The following is an 11,909-nucleotide window of genomic DNA, read 5'->3' on the forward strand; positions in this document are numbered from 1 at the left end:
TTTCGCCCTTACTTGGTTTTATCTAAAACCACTGTATTTACTGACCACTCGGCTATCAAGTATTTGTTTTCCAAACAGGATGCCAAGCCAAGACTAATACGATGGGTGCTGCTTCTTCAAGAATTCGATATAGAGATACGAGATAAGAAAGGAATGGAGAATGTAGCGGCCGATCATTTATCTAGGCTCGAGAACCCGACATTGCAAGAAGATAAGGATGGAGACGACTTTCCGGATGAATACATTATGGTGTCCGTGGGAGAGGAGCCATGGTTCGCAGACATAGCTAACTATTTAGCTACCAATTACATCCCAAAGGATTATAGTAGTCAGCAAAAGAAGAAATTCTTTGCGGAGATCAAATATTACTTTTGGGACGATCCATACCTCTTTCGAAGCTGTGCGGATGGAATTATACGAAGATGTGTGTTCGGAAAGGAGAGTCGATGAATACTAGAACATTGTCATAGCGGGCCCACGGGAGGACATCATGGAGCACACTATACCGCGAAGAAGATCTTTGACATTGGGTTCTATTGGCCTACGATCTTCAAAGATGCAGCTCAATATGTCAAAGAATGCAATGCTTGTCAAAGGGTGGGAAACATTTCATCCCGTAATGAAATACCACAACATAGCATTCAAGTGTGTGAGGTATTCGACGTGTGGGGGATTGACTTCATGGGACCATTTCCCACATCCAAAGGAAACAAGTACATCCTAGTGGCGGTATATTATGTTTCGAAATGGGCAGAGGCGCAGGCTTTACCTACAAATGACGGACGGGTAGTGGTACGATTCTTAAAAAAACTATTCTCCCGGTTTGGTGTTCCGAAGGCCCTAATTAGTGACCGTGGCACACACTTTGCCAATGATCAATTGGACAAGGTGCTCAAGAAATATGGGGTGACCCATAAGTTCTCCACATCATACCACCCGCAAACGAGTGGACAAACGGAAGTGACCAATCGAGCCTTGAAGCGTATCTTAGAGAAGTCGGTGGGAGGTAACCGCAAGGAATGGTTGGATAAATTGGTTGACGCGCTATGGGCATTTCGTACTTCTTTCAAAACACCTATTGGTACTACACCATATCGGTTAGTTTATGGAAAGCAATGCCATTTACCGGTTGAAATCGAGCACAAGGCATATTTGGCGTTAAAGAGGTGCAATTTTGACATGGAAGAATTGAAGACCAACCGTCTAATGCAAATGAATGCCCTTGAAGAACTCCGAAATGAGGCGTATTCTAGTTCGTGGCTCTATAAAGAAAAGACCAAGAGATGGCATGACCAAAGAATCAAAAGCAAAGACATCCATGAAGGCTAAAAAGTAATACTTTTCAATTCCCGATTAAAACTTTTTTCGGGCAAACTCAAATCAAGGTGGGATGGTCCCTTTTTAGTCAAGACGGTGTTTCCTCACGGGGCTATAGAATTGATCTCAAGAGATGGCACACCATTTAAAGTCAATGGCCATAGAGTGAAGAAATATGAAGAAGGAGTCCCCCGAAATGAAGGATTGGAGGAGCTGCTGCTGTGCGGAATCGCAAACACGTAGAAGGGGCGGAGTCCAGCTAATGACTCCATCAAAAGAAGCGCTTCTCGGGAGGCAACCCGAGTTTCACGTTTGCATTTTCTTTCTTTTTCTTTATTTTTCATATTGTTTTTTTTTTCATTCTTCTTCATTTATTCTACTTCTCTAAGTGCTTGAGGACAAGCTCTACTGAAAGTGTGGGGTGGAAAGGCTAAACAAAAGAATTCATATAGTAGAATTGGCAAAATTAAATTTTTTTTTTCAACCTGAGACATCTACTCGGCGAGTATATCGACTATACTCGGCGAGTAAATGTTCACTTACAGCTAATTGTCGATAACACGCGTATCTACTCGGCGAGTAGATCCATTCTACTCGGCGAGTAGCCGTTTCAAACCCAGTAAATTAAAACCAGTAAAAATTACTATTATTCAACATTTCATCTCCCCACTCGCCGAGCATATCCTCTCAGCCGCATCTCAAGGGTTCTTCAAGATTTATTTAATTTTCTTCCTCTTTCTCTTCATTCAAGCAACAAGGTAACATCTTTACCCTTTAATTTTATGAAAGGTCCAATCTTTATCACATATCTCCCCATATTTGGTATGCTTTCGGATTTGGGGAGTTTTCCCCAATTTTTAGGGCTTTGATTTACTCATGAATTAGAGGTTATTTGGAGTAATTTCTTCAAGATCTATGGTTAGATACACAATTACAACAAACCCCTATGAACAAATTGGACTATTACACAGATTACACAGATCCGATTTCGATCAGTCCGAATGTTCATACTACTCGGCGAGTAGGTCCCAAAAAGATGAAATTTTTTCCTATTTTTAATTATGGGGTGTTGTTTGTTGCTGTGTTTTTGGAATGTTTATGCAGATAGCATGGCAAGGAGGGGACAGTCATCACGTGGAGGAGGCCATGGTGATATGCCATGGTTAGCCTTTCAACAAATCACCTCCAAATCCTCCAAAACTCGAACCCTAAACAGGTTGGAAGCGCTGTGACAGAAAGAAATTCACTTGCCCACTGCAGTGGATTGGGGATGGATGGGCAATGTCGGCTTGGAAGAGGAACTTACTCCATACTTAGTGAAAGATTGTAACTTGGGTTATGCCAACATCACTTGTGATGGTTGGTTGCAATTGTTTAAAATCCAAGAGCCAGTGTACGCGGAGTTGTGTTGGGAATTCTTTGCTACCATTTCATTCCGAGGTGGTAGTGAGTATTACAATCCAAACACGATCTTGTTTTCTTTGGGAGGAGAGCTGCGACAATGCAGCATGGTTGAGTTCTCTTGGCGGTTGGGCATCTACGATCAAGACATGTCGATGACGGAATACTTTGAAGCCTTCTTCGAAAATACCCACAAAGAACTTCCCGAGAGGGTGGTGGCGTCGACATGGTGGAATACAATTGCTAACCGGGTCTACATACCTTCTACTGCTCAAGAAGGTCATATCCGTTCTCCAATCCATCGACTCATTCACCGATTCATTGCAAGCACGATCAATATGCAGAAGGATGGGGATAAAGTGCCCACCCTTGATATCTTTTACTTGTGGAGTATTATCACTCCCGATGTCTTCTGCAACCTTCCATATTGCATTGCTAAATTTCTTGCGGAGGGAGCGGTTAAGGAGAAAGTGAACTCGAAGATCAATGGGGGCATGTTCATTACTCGACTTGCAAGATCATTTGGGATCTTGGAATTGCCGCAAGCTCAAATGCTAACAATTATCCACCCTCCTCTGTTCAACACTGCACTCTATAGGAGGGCTCGGATAGTGGAAAATTTTGGTGATTCTTTTACTATCCCGAATGAGGATGAGCCGGCGGTCCCCGAGGAGTCAGGAAGGCGGGTTAGGCCGAGAAACGAGCGGGTACGAGAAGACCCACCGGTGATTCCGGTGGAGGATAACGAGGGGTGGAATCAAGTGGAGTATCGACGATACTTGGATGATATAGGAGGAGGAGTTAATTACACCAATCAATCCTTCGACTATCTTTTCCAACAAATGCATATTGCCCCGCGACCGGGACCCGGCTATCCTTACATTATGGATTGGAACGAAAGGATGCGAAGAAGGGGTGGAGAAGGAGGTAGTGGAGCTAGAGGAGCCGGGATGGAAGAGGAGGAATGAAGATTTTATTTGCTTTTGTTTTGTTTATGATGTTTGTTTTAAGACAATTGTGGACATGTTGAACTTGGCTATGTGGTTTGAATATTAGTGTTACTTTTAGTTTTCTTTTCAGGTATTGAAGCTAGGAAGCATGCTATTTAGGAATGGTCAAGAGAGGAATAAGAATCTTTATGAGTGCTTATGGAGTCTTGTTCCTAAGATCGAGTCCGTACGAATCGAGAGTTTATTAAAGTGTTGCTGTTTAGGAAGGTTACTGGAGAGTACATTTATATTACGTGTCAACACTAGAGTCAAGAGAGACAGCGGTCCAAAAAAAAAAAAAAAAAATTCTGGAACTATACGCTCTACTCGCCGAGTGCACTAATACTACTCGGCGAGTACATCTGCTTCTGCACGAACTACTTTGCCCGACAACTTCTACTCGCCGAGTTTAATCGCCTACTCGCCGAGTAGCCTACTGCAGGAGGAGTTTCTGATTTGTTCTGGCTACTTTTATATGCGCCATTCATACATTCTTTATGCATTACTACTGAGGATTGTGCAACAATTTTTTTTCCTTGGAGTTTTCGAGCTATCAACCACACGAGACGTATGACACCCGTGCCATGGATGAGCTGTTCCCATGGTTAAAGTCACTAGAAGAAGGAGTTGAAGAGAAGAGTGTCAACCTAGCGACTGCTACCCCAGGGGAGTTTGTTCCAACTTTCTCTCTATTTGCATTTTCTTCTAGTTGTTATAATATGCAATGAGGGCATTGCATAAAATAAGTGTGGGGTAGGGGGTTAGTCACATCTTAGAACACTTAGAATCTTAATTTAGGCTAATTTTTAAATTTGTTGAATATTAAAAATGCTTAGGACTTAAATTAGAAAATTTTGGTAAAAATTAGGATTCCATATTAGAATTGTGTTAATAATTGCATGAGAACCCAAATGTTTAGTTGAGCCTATATACGTTCTAGTGCATTTGTGGCTTCTTTATTTCAGTGAAATCATGAGACAAAAACACGACCTTGCTCAGCCTGAGGGATGCAATATGTTTAGCAGCCTAAACCTGAAATGTACCCAGGAAAGTTTTTATCGTTAGCCAATAAAGGTTGAGATTGAGTGCCCCTGCTTAAGTATGTAGGGATTTGAGTGAAAAAAAATTGAGAAATACATGAAAAAAAAGAATTGCTAGAAAAGTTATGAGAATTTTGGAGTAAATGAAGTGAAGATCTGAAGATCAAAATTCTAAGAAATCCAAAGAGTTGAAGATACCAAAAGTCAATACAAGTTGGTGAATTCAAAGATATCCAAGATCAAATTATCAAGAAAGTGAAGAATTCAAAGAATTCCATAGTGGTATCGAAAAGTTGTAATTCTAGATTATGTATGCTTGGGTTGCTCAATTAAAAATACCTTGAGGGTAAAGAGATTTTCTGAGGATGGATTCGGAGGGTTGCATAAAATGAGCATAGTTCGGGGTGAGTGGGCGAATGTTTATGAGGATTGTGAGTATTTGAAGTATGGGGGGTTTTTAGGAATTTTACACACAAATGCATGCGTTGCGGTCTTGGCATAATGGCTGGGTTGGATTGGAGTTATTAATGTGATTTTAATGTGTTTAAAATTTAGTTTTGCTTGGGGGCAAGCAAAAGTCAAGTGTGGGGTATTTTGATATGTGCATAATTAGTTAATTGTTTAACATATATTCTTAGTTATTTTTGGTTAATTATGAGAATAATATGGACAAAAGGTACTTAAAATGCTTTGAATTGTGTTTTCAGTCCAAAAGATATGCTTGGAGGCAAAAAGGGAGAAAAGGGAAAGCGAGTGAAGATTAAAGAGTGAAAGAAGGACCTACTCGGCGAGTAGATCGACCCTACTCGGCGAGTACACAATACGATATGCCAGAAGATAAATACGACTGTTAATTTAAAGACGGATAAGTATGGACCTATTCGGCGAGTTGATTCTGCTACTCGCCGAGTACCCTCTGTTTTGGGATATATTTAAAAGACGAATCCTTATCTCATGAGATGGGACCCCTGGCGATTTTTAAAGGATTAGCTGCGACTAAAAGGTTCAGAAGGCGCTAAGGAACCCTAAGCTTCAAGAGTTGGAAGAATTCAAGCAATTAGGTTAATTCTACCACTTAGACTTAGGAATTAAACATGTTTGCTTTCATAAACTTTGTTTTTGTGTTTGTTTCTACTGCAACTATGAGCTAACCTCGTTTTTGTTTCTGTTTGGGGAATACCAAAGAACTCCTATGGTTTAATTATTAATTCTTGTTTAATTGTCTATTGGTGATTTATTAAATTAAGTTTGTTAAAGAACCTTATGTATTAATCACTACTATTTTCTGTTAATTGGAAGGCAATTAGGTTGAATGAACATCACTTAATTGTTAACCTCATATGTCTATGTGAATGCTAAAACGTATGCTTGGAAGTAATGAGTATGAAACTAAGATTAATAAGAAAATAGGAAGATTAATGTGTGAGCTTGTTTGAGAAACCATCAACAAGAGGTTAATTGAATTAATAACTTAATTAACCATTACAAATCTTATTTAATCCAAATAATTAATCTAGGGAATTAATTAGTTTAAACACTTGATCAACGCTTAAATTAGTTAATTGTCTAAGGGTTAGGAGTAATGACTATGAACCTAACTATTATCATTGGTAACTAATAGCAATTAATCCACCTTAACTTAAATAACCATAGGAGTGAATTGGTTGAACCTAAATAGAAACATCTTTATTAAATTTGGTAAATAGTTGTTGCTTTAGTTAATTAGTTAATTTAGTTTGTTTAAGTTTCTAGTCTTGCAAAACTAAAGAAAAACCCTTTACTTTTATTATTTGTTTTAGTTAAAATTAGCTATTAGTTTAATTGCCTGTTCCCTGAGTTCGATACCTTACTTATCAATCTATACCACTTATAGACAGGTTCACTGCCTTTGTGTGCTCAAATTGCTAATAAAAAGTAGGGATAAAACTAGTTGAATTTACACACATCAGTATTGATCAAGTATTAATCTAGTATTAATTTGGTGATCAAAGTGTGACTAATTAAATATATAGGGTTGATTATGACAATCATCAATTCTTTTATGGTGAGTTAATGATCCATGGTTTATGGGTTTGGTTATAACCATATGGAGCTCCATGGATAGTCCATGGGAGATACAAACCCATGGGTCATGAGAAATGAAGAGTCATGACAATTAGGGTTTACACTTGTAACTCCTAATTATGACACACTATAAAAAAAACCTATAGCATGCAAAATCGGAACTAGAGTGTTTCTAGAGGGGGCATAACCGATTTTCAAGTGTAAGAAGTATTCTCTCAAGTTATTCCAAGTTTTGTGGTGTTATGTGAAGCATTTGAGGCACAACATTTGGGGTGTTAGGCTCACAAAGTCTTGAAGGAATCCAATCAACAACAAGGTCTGTATTTCTACTAGTTTTTATTTTTTATATATTCCCCATGCCATGCTAGTTAGGAAATAACCTTGAAAAATAAATTTGCATGTATATAGAGAAAACAAAGATTCAAGGTTATTAGGGTTGCATGCACACATAGGAAGTGTTAGGATGCTCAAAACCCATCAGTTAATATATATGGAACTGTAACACTCGGTTCCTGGTACGTAATTAAACTCAAGTAAATTTGTAATTTACTTTGGGACTCGGCGAGTTGGAAGCCTAACTCGTCGAGTAGACTCGACTTTTGATTGGGGGCTTAAGTGACCTACTCGACGAGTCGAGAGACCGACTCGGAAAATAGGATTGTCTAGATGAAACCATAATATTTGGGATTGTACCCTATTTAAACACCTTATAACACTGCAACCCAGCCCCTGTCATCGCTCCCAACCCAGAAAAAACCCTAACTTGAAATCCTAGCCATTTATTGAGTGATCTTGAGCTTTGTGGTGCCATTTTTGTGTGGTTGAAGTTTGAAGAGGAGAAGGAAGCTTGTGAGATCAAGGGGAAGCAAGAAGATCCAGAGTTTTGGGCACATTTCCAGCTTATTTGAGGTATAAAGTTGAAACCTTGGCTATTCATTGCTTAGATCTTGGTTTGGGGCTATTTTCTACATTTTTCTAAGCATTAGTAAAGTTATATTCAGGATTAGGTGTAGAAGTAAGTTTGTGCTTTAGATCTGGAACCATTAAGGGTTCCCATGGCATATAGGTGCCAACTATATGGCCATGGGAGACCCATTCATCTTGTAGACCCCTTTTTATGGCTTGTTAGCCAAAGGCACCATGCATGTGTATCAAGTTTGTAGCTTTACGTATAAAATGGGCCCTAGGAGGCCAAATCTATGGTTTTGATGCGTTAAGACCCATCATAATCGACTGTATAGTTTTGAATAATGAGGGACTCGACGAGTCGGGGTGCATTTTCCACCAAATCCTATCTATCTTTAGACCAGATGTTAAGTTCGAAGTTTCCCCAGTTGTTTAGGTTCACTAGGGACTTGGAAATCATAGGAGTCGGCGAGTACATGAGTAGACTCGACGAGTTTAAGGCAATGTCCCAGCCACATGAAGACGGACTTGGTAAGTTCAAGGGGAACTCGGCGAGTCATAGTTTGAACACCTTCTTATGGATGAAAGATGAACTCGATGAGTTCAAGGAGGAACTCGGCGGGTAGGTTGAAGATAATTTGATGTGTTGTAGAAGGAGAACTCGTCGAGCTATTGCTAGACTCGACGAGTAGGGAAGAGATCATGGGATTTTGTGGATATGGGGACTCGACGAGTTGGCGGGCGAACTCGGCGAGTCGAGTCAACCAGATGTTAACTTTGACCAAGGATTTGACTTTGACTTTGAATTGGATTTGAGTGACTCTTGTAAGGGTTATGAGTATGATTTGATAACTTAGAAAAGTTTTTGTGTAAGGATTGAGGAGTCAGGGAGAGTTGATTTTTACACCAAGGATAATACAGACACTACACGATGTTAAGGTAAGTTACCCTTCAGTAGAAGTGGGTCAAAGGCACCAAGGCCGACCCACTTGTAGTTGATTCCAGTTGTTATGATTGTCATTGTAATAATTGTCTGCTTTGCTAACTTTATAAGTTCTATGTGCCAGTATGACATGTTTTATGTGATAAAGGTAGTAGGAGGGGAATAGTCCCCCGATTCGGTCGCTAGGACTGAAGGGTAGGTCGGACACCCCAGATATGCCTGAGAGCATGAGTGTGATATATTGTTATGTGATAGTAGTAAGGGTGAAATAGTCCTCGTGACCGGGTGAGATATATCGGAGGGTAGGCAGGCAACCCAGAATGGCCTGACACGGGTAGGTCAACACCCCAAAATGGCTTGACATGGGTAGGTAAGCACCCCAGAATGGCTTGACATGGGTAGGTCGGGCACCCCAGAAATGCCCGATATTATGTATGATTGTATGGTATGTGGTATGATGGGGGAACTCACTAAGCTTCGTGCTTACAATTTTTAGTTTTGGTTTGAGGTACCTCTTCAGCTAAGGGAAGGAGTAGGCAGGGTAGCAGCGTAATGCATACACATGATTTCCGCTTTGAGAACCCTAGGATTGTACTCTGGTATTTTACTATTGATGAAATGGTTTTTGAGACTTGTGATTGTGACTTGATATTTAAAATGATAACTATGATGTTTTCTGTAAACTTTTTTTGTAAGTAATGTAATTAAGCAAAAACATTTAGGGATTCGGGCACACCTTTGGGGGTGTCTGAACTCAAATCGAGGGCTTGAAGGATTTTCACAAGAAAAATAGTTTTCAAAAAAATTAAAATAAGGAGTTTTGAGACAGGACAGGGTGTGTGATGCGTGTGACCGGCCGAGCTAGTTAAGGAAAGATGGTAGGGACTCTTGTGCAACTGATGGTGGAGACTAGGCTAGAAAGTGCCCTAGGAGGAGCCTAGGATAAGATTAGTAGGAAACTCATATTAGTTGAAACGGACTTGGTGCAGTCAAGGTAATTCTTGAGGAAAGTATGGATAGATGTGGAAGGTAGTATAGGCCCGTACTACTAGAAGCAGAGGATCCGTACTCGAATCAAGGAGGGCTGAGATCGAACCAGGAAACTTAGGGAGTGTGTGAGACCTCTCGAGAGTATGTATGACCCTGACATCGGTGTGTTTCTTTTCAGTATGGCAATTACATGACATGGAACAGGATCTGGGTCAGGATTAGGGTCAGGCTTAGGTGCGGGATCCAAGCAGGTTGATGACGGGCTATGCGAGTTCATCGTGTCTGAGATCATGAGAGGTATACTTGAGGCGACCCCAGTTATTTTTGGGTCGATCAAGGAGGGGATTATTAAGCTGATGGAGGATCACCTCTGAATATTCAGGAGTGACTTGCCATCCATCCAGTCAGGTACGCATACACTGTCCTTCAAGGACTTTCGGGGGGAGTGGTGCGCCATAATTTCATGAGGATAAGGACCCCATTTCAACCAGGAGATGGATCATGGACATCGAGCTTATACAATTGAAGGGATTCTTCCTGGAGGGGTTGAAGGTCCGCTTTGTGGCAGGTTGTTTGAGGGTCAGAGATAGGGATTAGCAGGAGTCATATGGTGACTTACTGGGAGGCCCAGCCATTGAGGCTATGAAATGGTCAGACTATGTGACCAGGTTCAAGGCTGAGTTTGCGCAAGGTATGGAGATTTAGCAGCTAGCGAGGGAGTTTCTTGATACGAGATAGACTACAGAGTCAGTGGCAAAGATCACCGCCATGTTCCGAGAGAAGGACTTATTGGTACCTCAGTATATAGGGGATGAGGAGATACGGAAGACCCGCTATCATGATATGTCGACGGCTGACATTCGGGAGCATGTTAGGTATTCAGCCTGCCCGAACCTAGAGTCCATGATAGCCAGGGCGAGGGAGAGAGAGATTTATTTGGAACAACTCAAGAAGAGGAATGTAGAGACAGAGAAGAGTATTGGGGCTTCGTGGAAGACAGCCAATGGATCCGACGCTAGGTCGAAGACCCAACCAGGCCAGTGCCGTTGCAGGAAATGCAGCAGGCCGCATGAGGGAGCTTGTAGAGTGGGATCATCAAGTAGCTACAAGTGCGGTAAGGCAGTGCATTTTAGAAGGGATTGTACTGTTCCTACCCCCGCTGTTCAAACTAGGATCTGATTTGGTTTCATTGCAATAAGAAGGGCCATAAGAAGGCCATTTGTCCAAGATTAACCTTATCAGCACCAGTGGTGGTGCCGACTCCAGTGACTACACGAGTTACAGATCACCGGAAGGTCAGGTTAGAGGCTCCAGTGGTGAGGAGCCGAGATTTTCAGTTGATAGTCGAGGATGCACGCGCCGCACTTGATATGGTGATGGGTATGGTTTCTTCTCTCTAGCTTTTATTATATTTCTCTTGTCTTATTGATGTGTTATGCTATATGTCTTGTTTAAGATCGTTCCATGTGAATGGTATCCCGATCCACGTGTTGTTTGATTCGAGTGCTACACGATCATTTGTTCTTCTTGAGAATAGCAAGAGGTTTCCTGAGTCTTCGGGCATGTTAGATTTCCCTCTAGAGGTTGGGATTGTGGATGACCGATCAGTACAGGCGTCGGAGGTTTTGAGAGATTGTGTTTTAAGGTTGTACGAGGTGCGCTACTTGGTAGATTTGGTTCCCATACCATTTCAGGGGAACAAGGTTATCATAGGGATGGATTGGTTGAGCCCCAATGGGGCAATGATTGGTTGTGCTCAACAGTTGGTTCAGATCAGGACCCCAGGCAGGGGAGAGCTGGTGATTCATGGAGAGAGGTCACAATATTGACCAGCTTTGTGTTCAGCAGTAAGAGCTAGGCACTACCTCCAGTAGGGTTACACAGGGTATGTCGCCTATGTTTTGAATACCCAAGAGGCGGGTCAGACGACAACGAGTGATGTGCTAGTGGTCTGGGAGTATGCGGATGTATTTCCAGAGAAGCTACCTAGGATACCTCCGGAGAGGTAGGTGGAGTTCAGGATCGACCTGGTCCCTGGTGTGGCTCCGATAGCCAAGGCACCGTATCGGTTGGCTGCTCCTGAGATGCAGGAGTTTTCTACACAACTACAAGAGCTGTTAAACAAGGTATTCATTAGATTGATTAGTTCACCCTTGGGAGACCCGATATTATTTGTGAAAAACAAAGACGAGTCGCATTGGATGTGTATAGATTACCTGGAGCTAAATAAGGTAACAGTGAAGAACCGTTACCCACTCC

Source organism: Lactuca saligna, chromosome 5 (assembly GCF_052625555.1).
Source record: "Lactuca saligna cultivar CGN05327 chromosome 5, ASM5262555v1, whole genome shotgun sequence".
Lineage (NCBI taxonomy): Eukaryota > Viridiplantae > Streptophyta > Magnoliopsida > Asterales > Asteraceae > Lactuca > Lactuca saligna.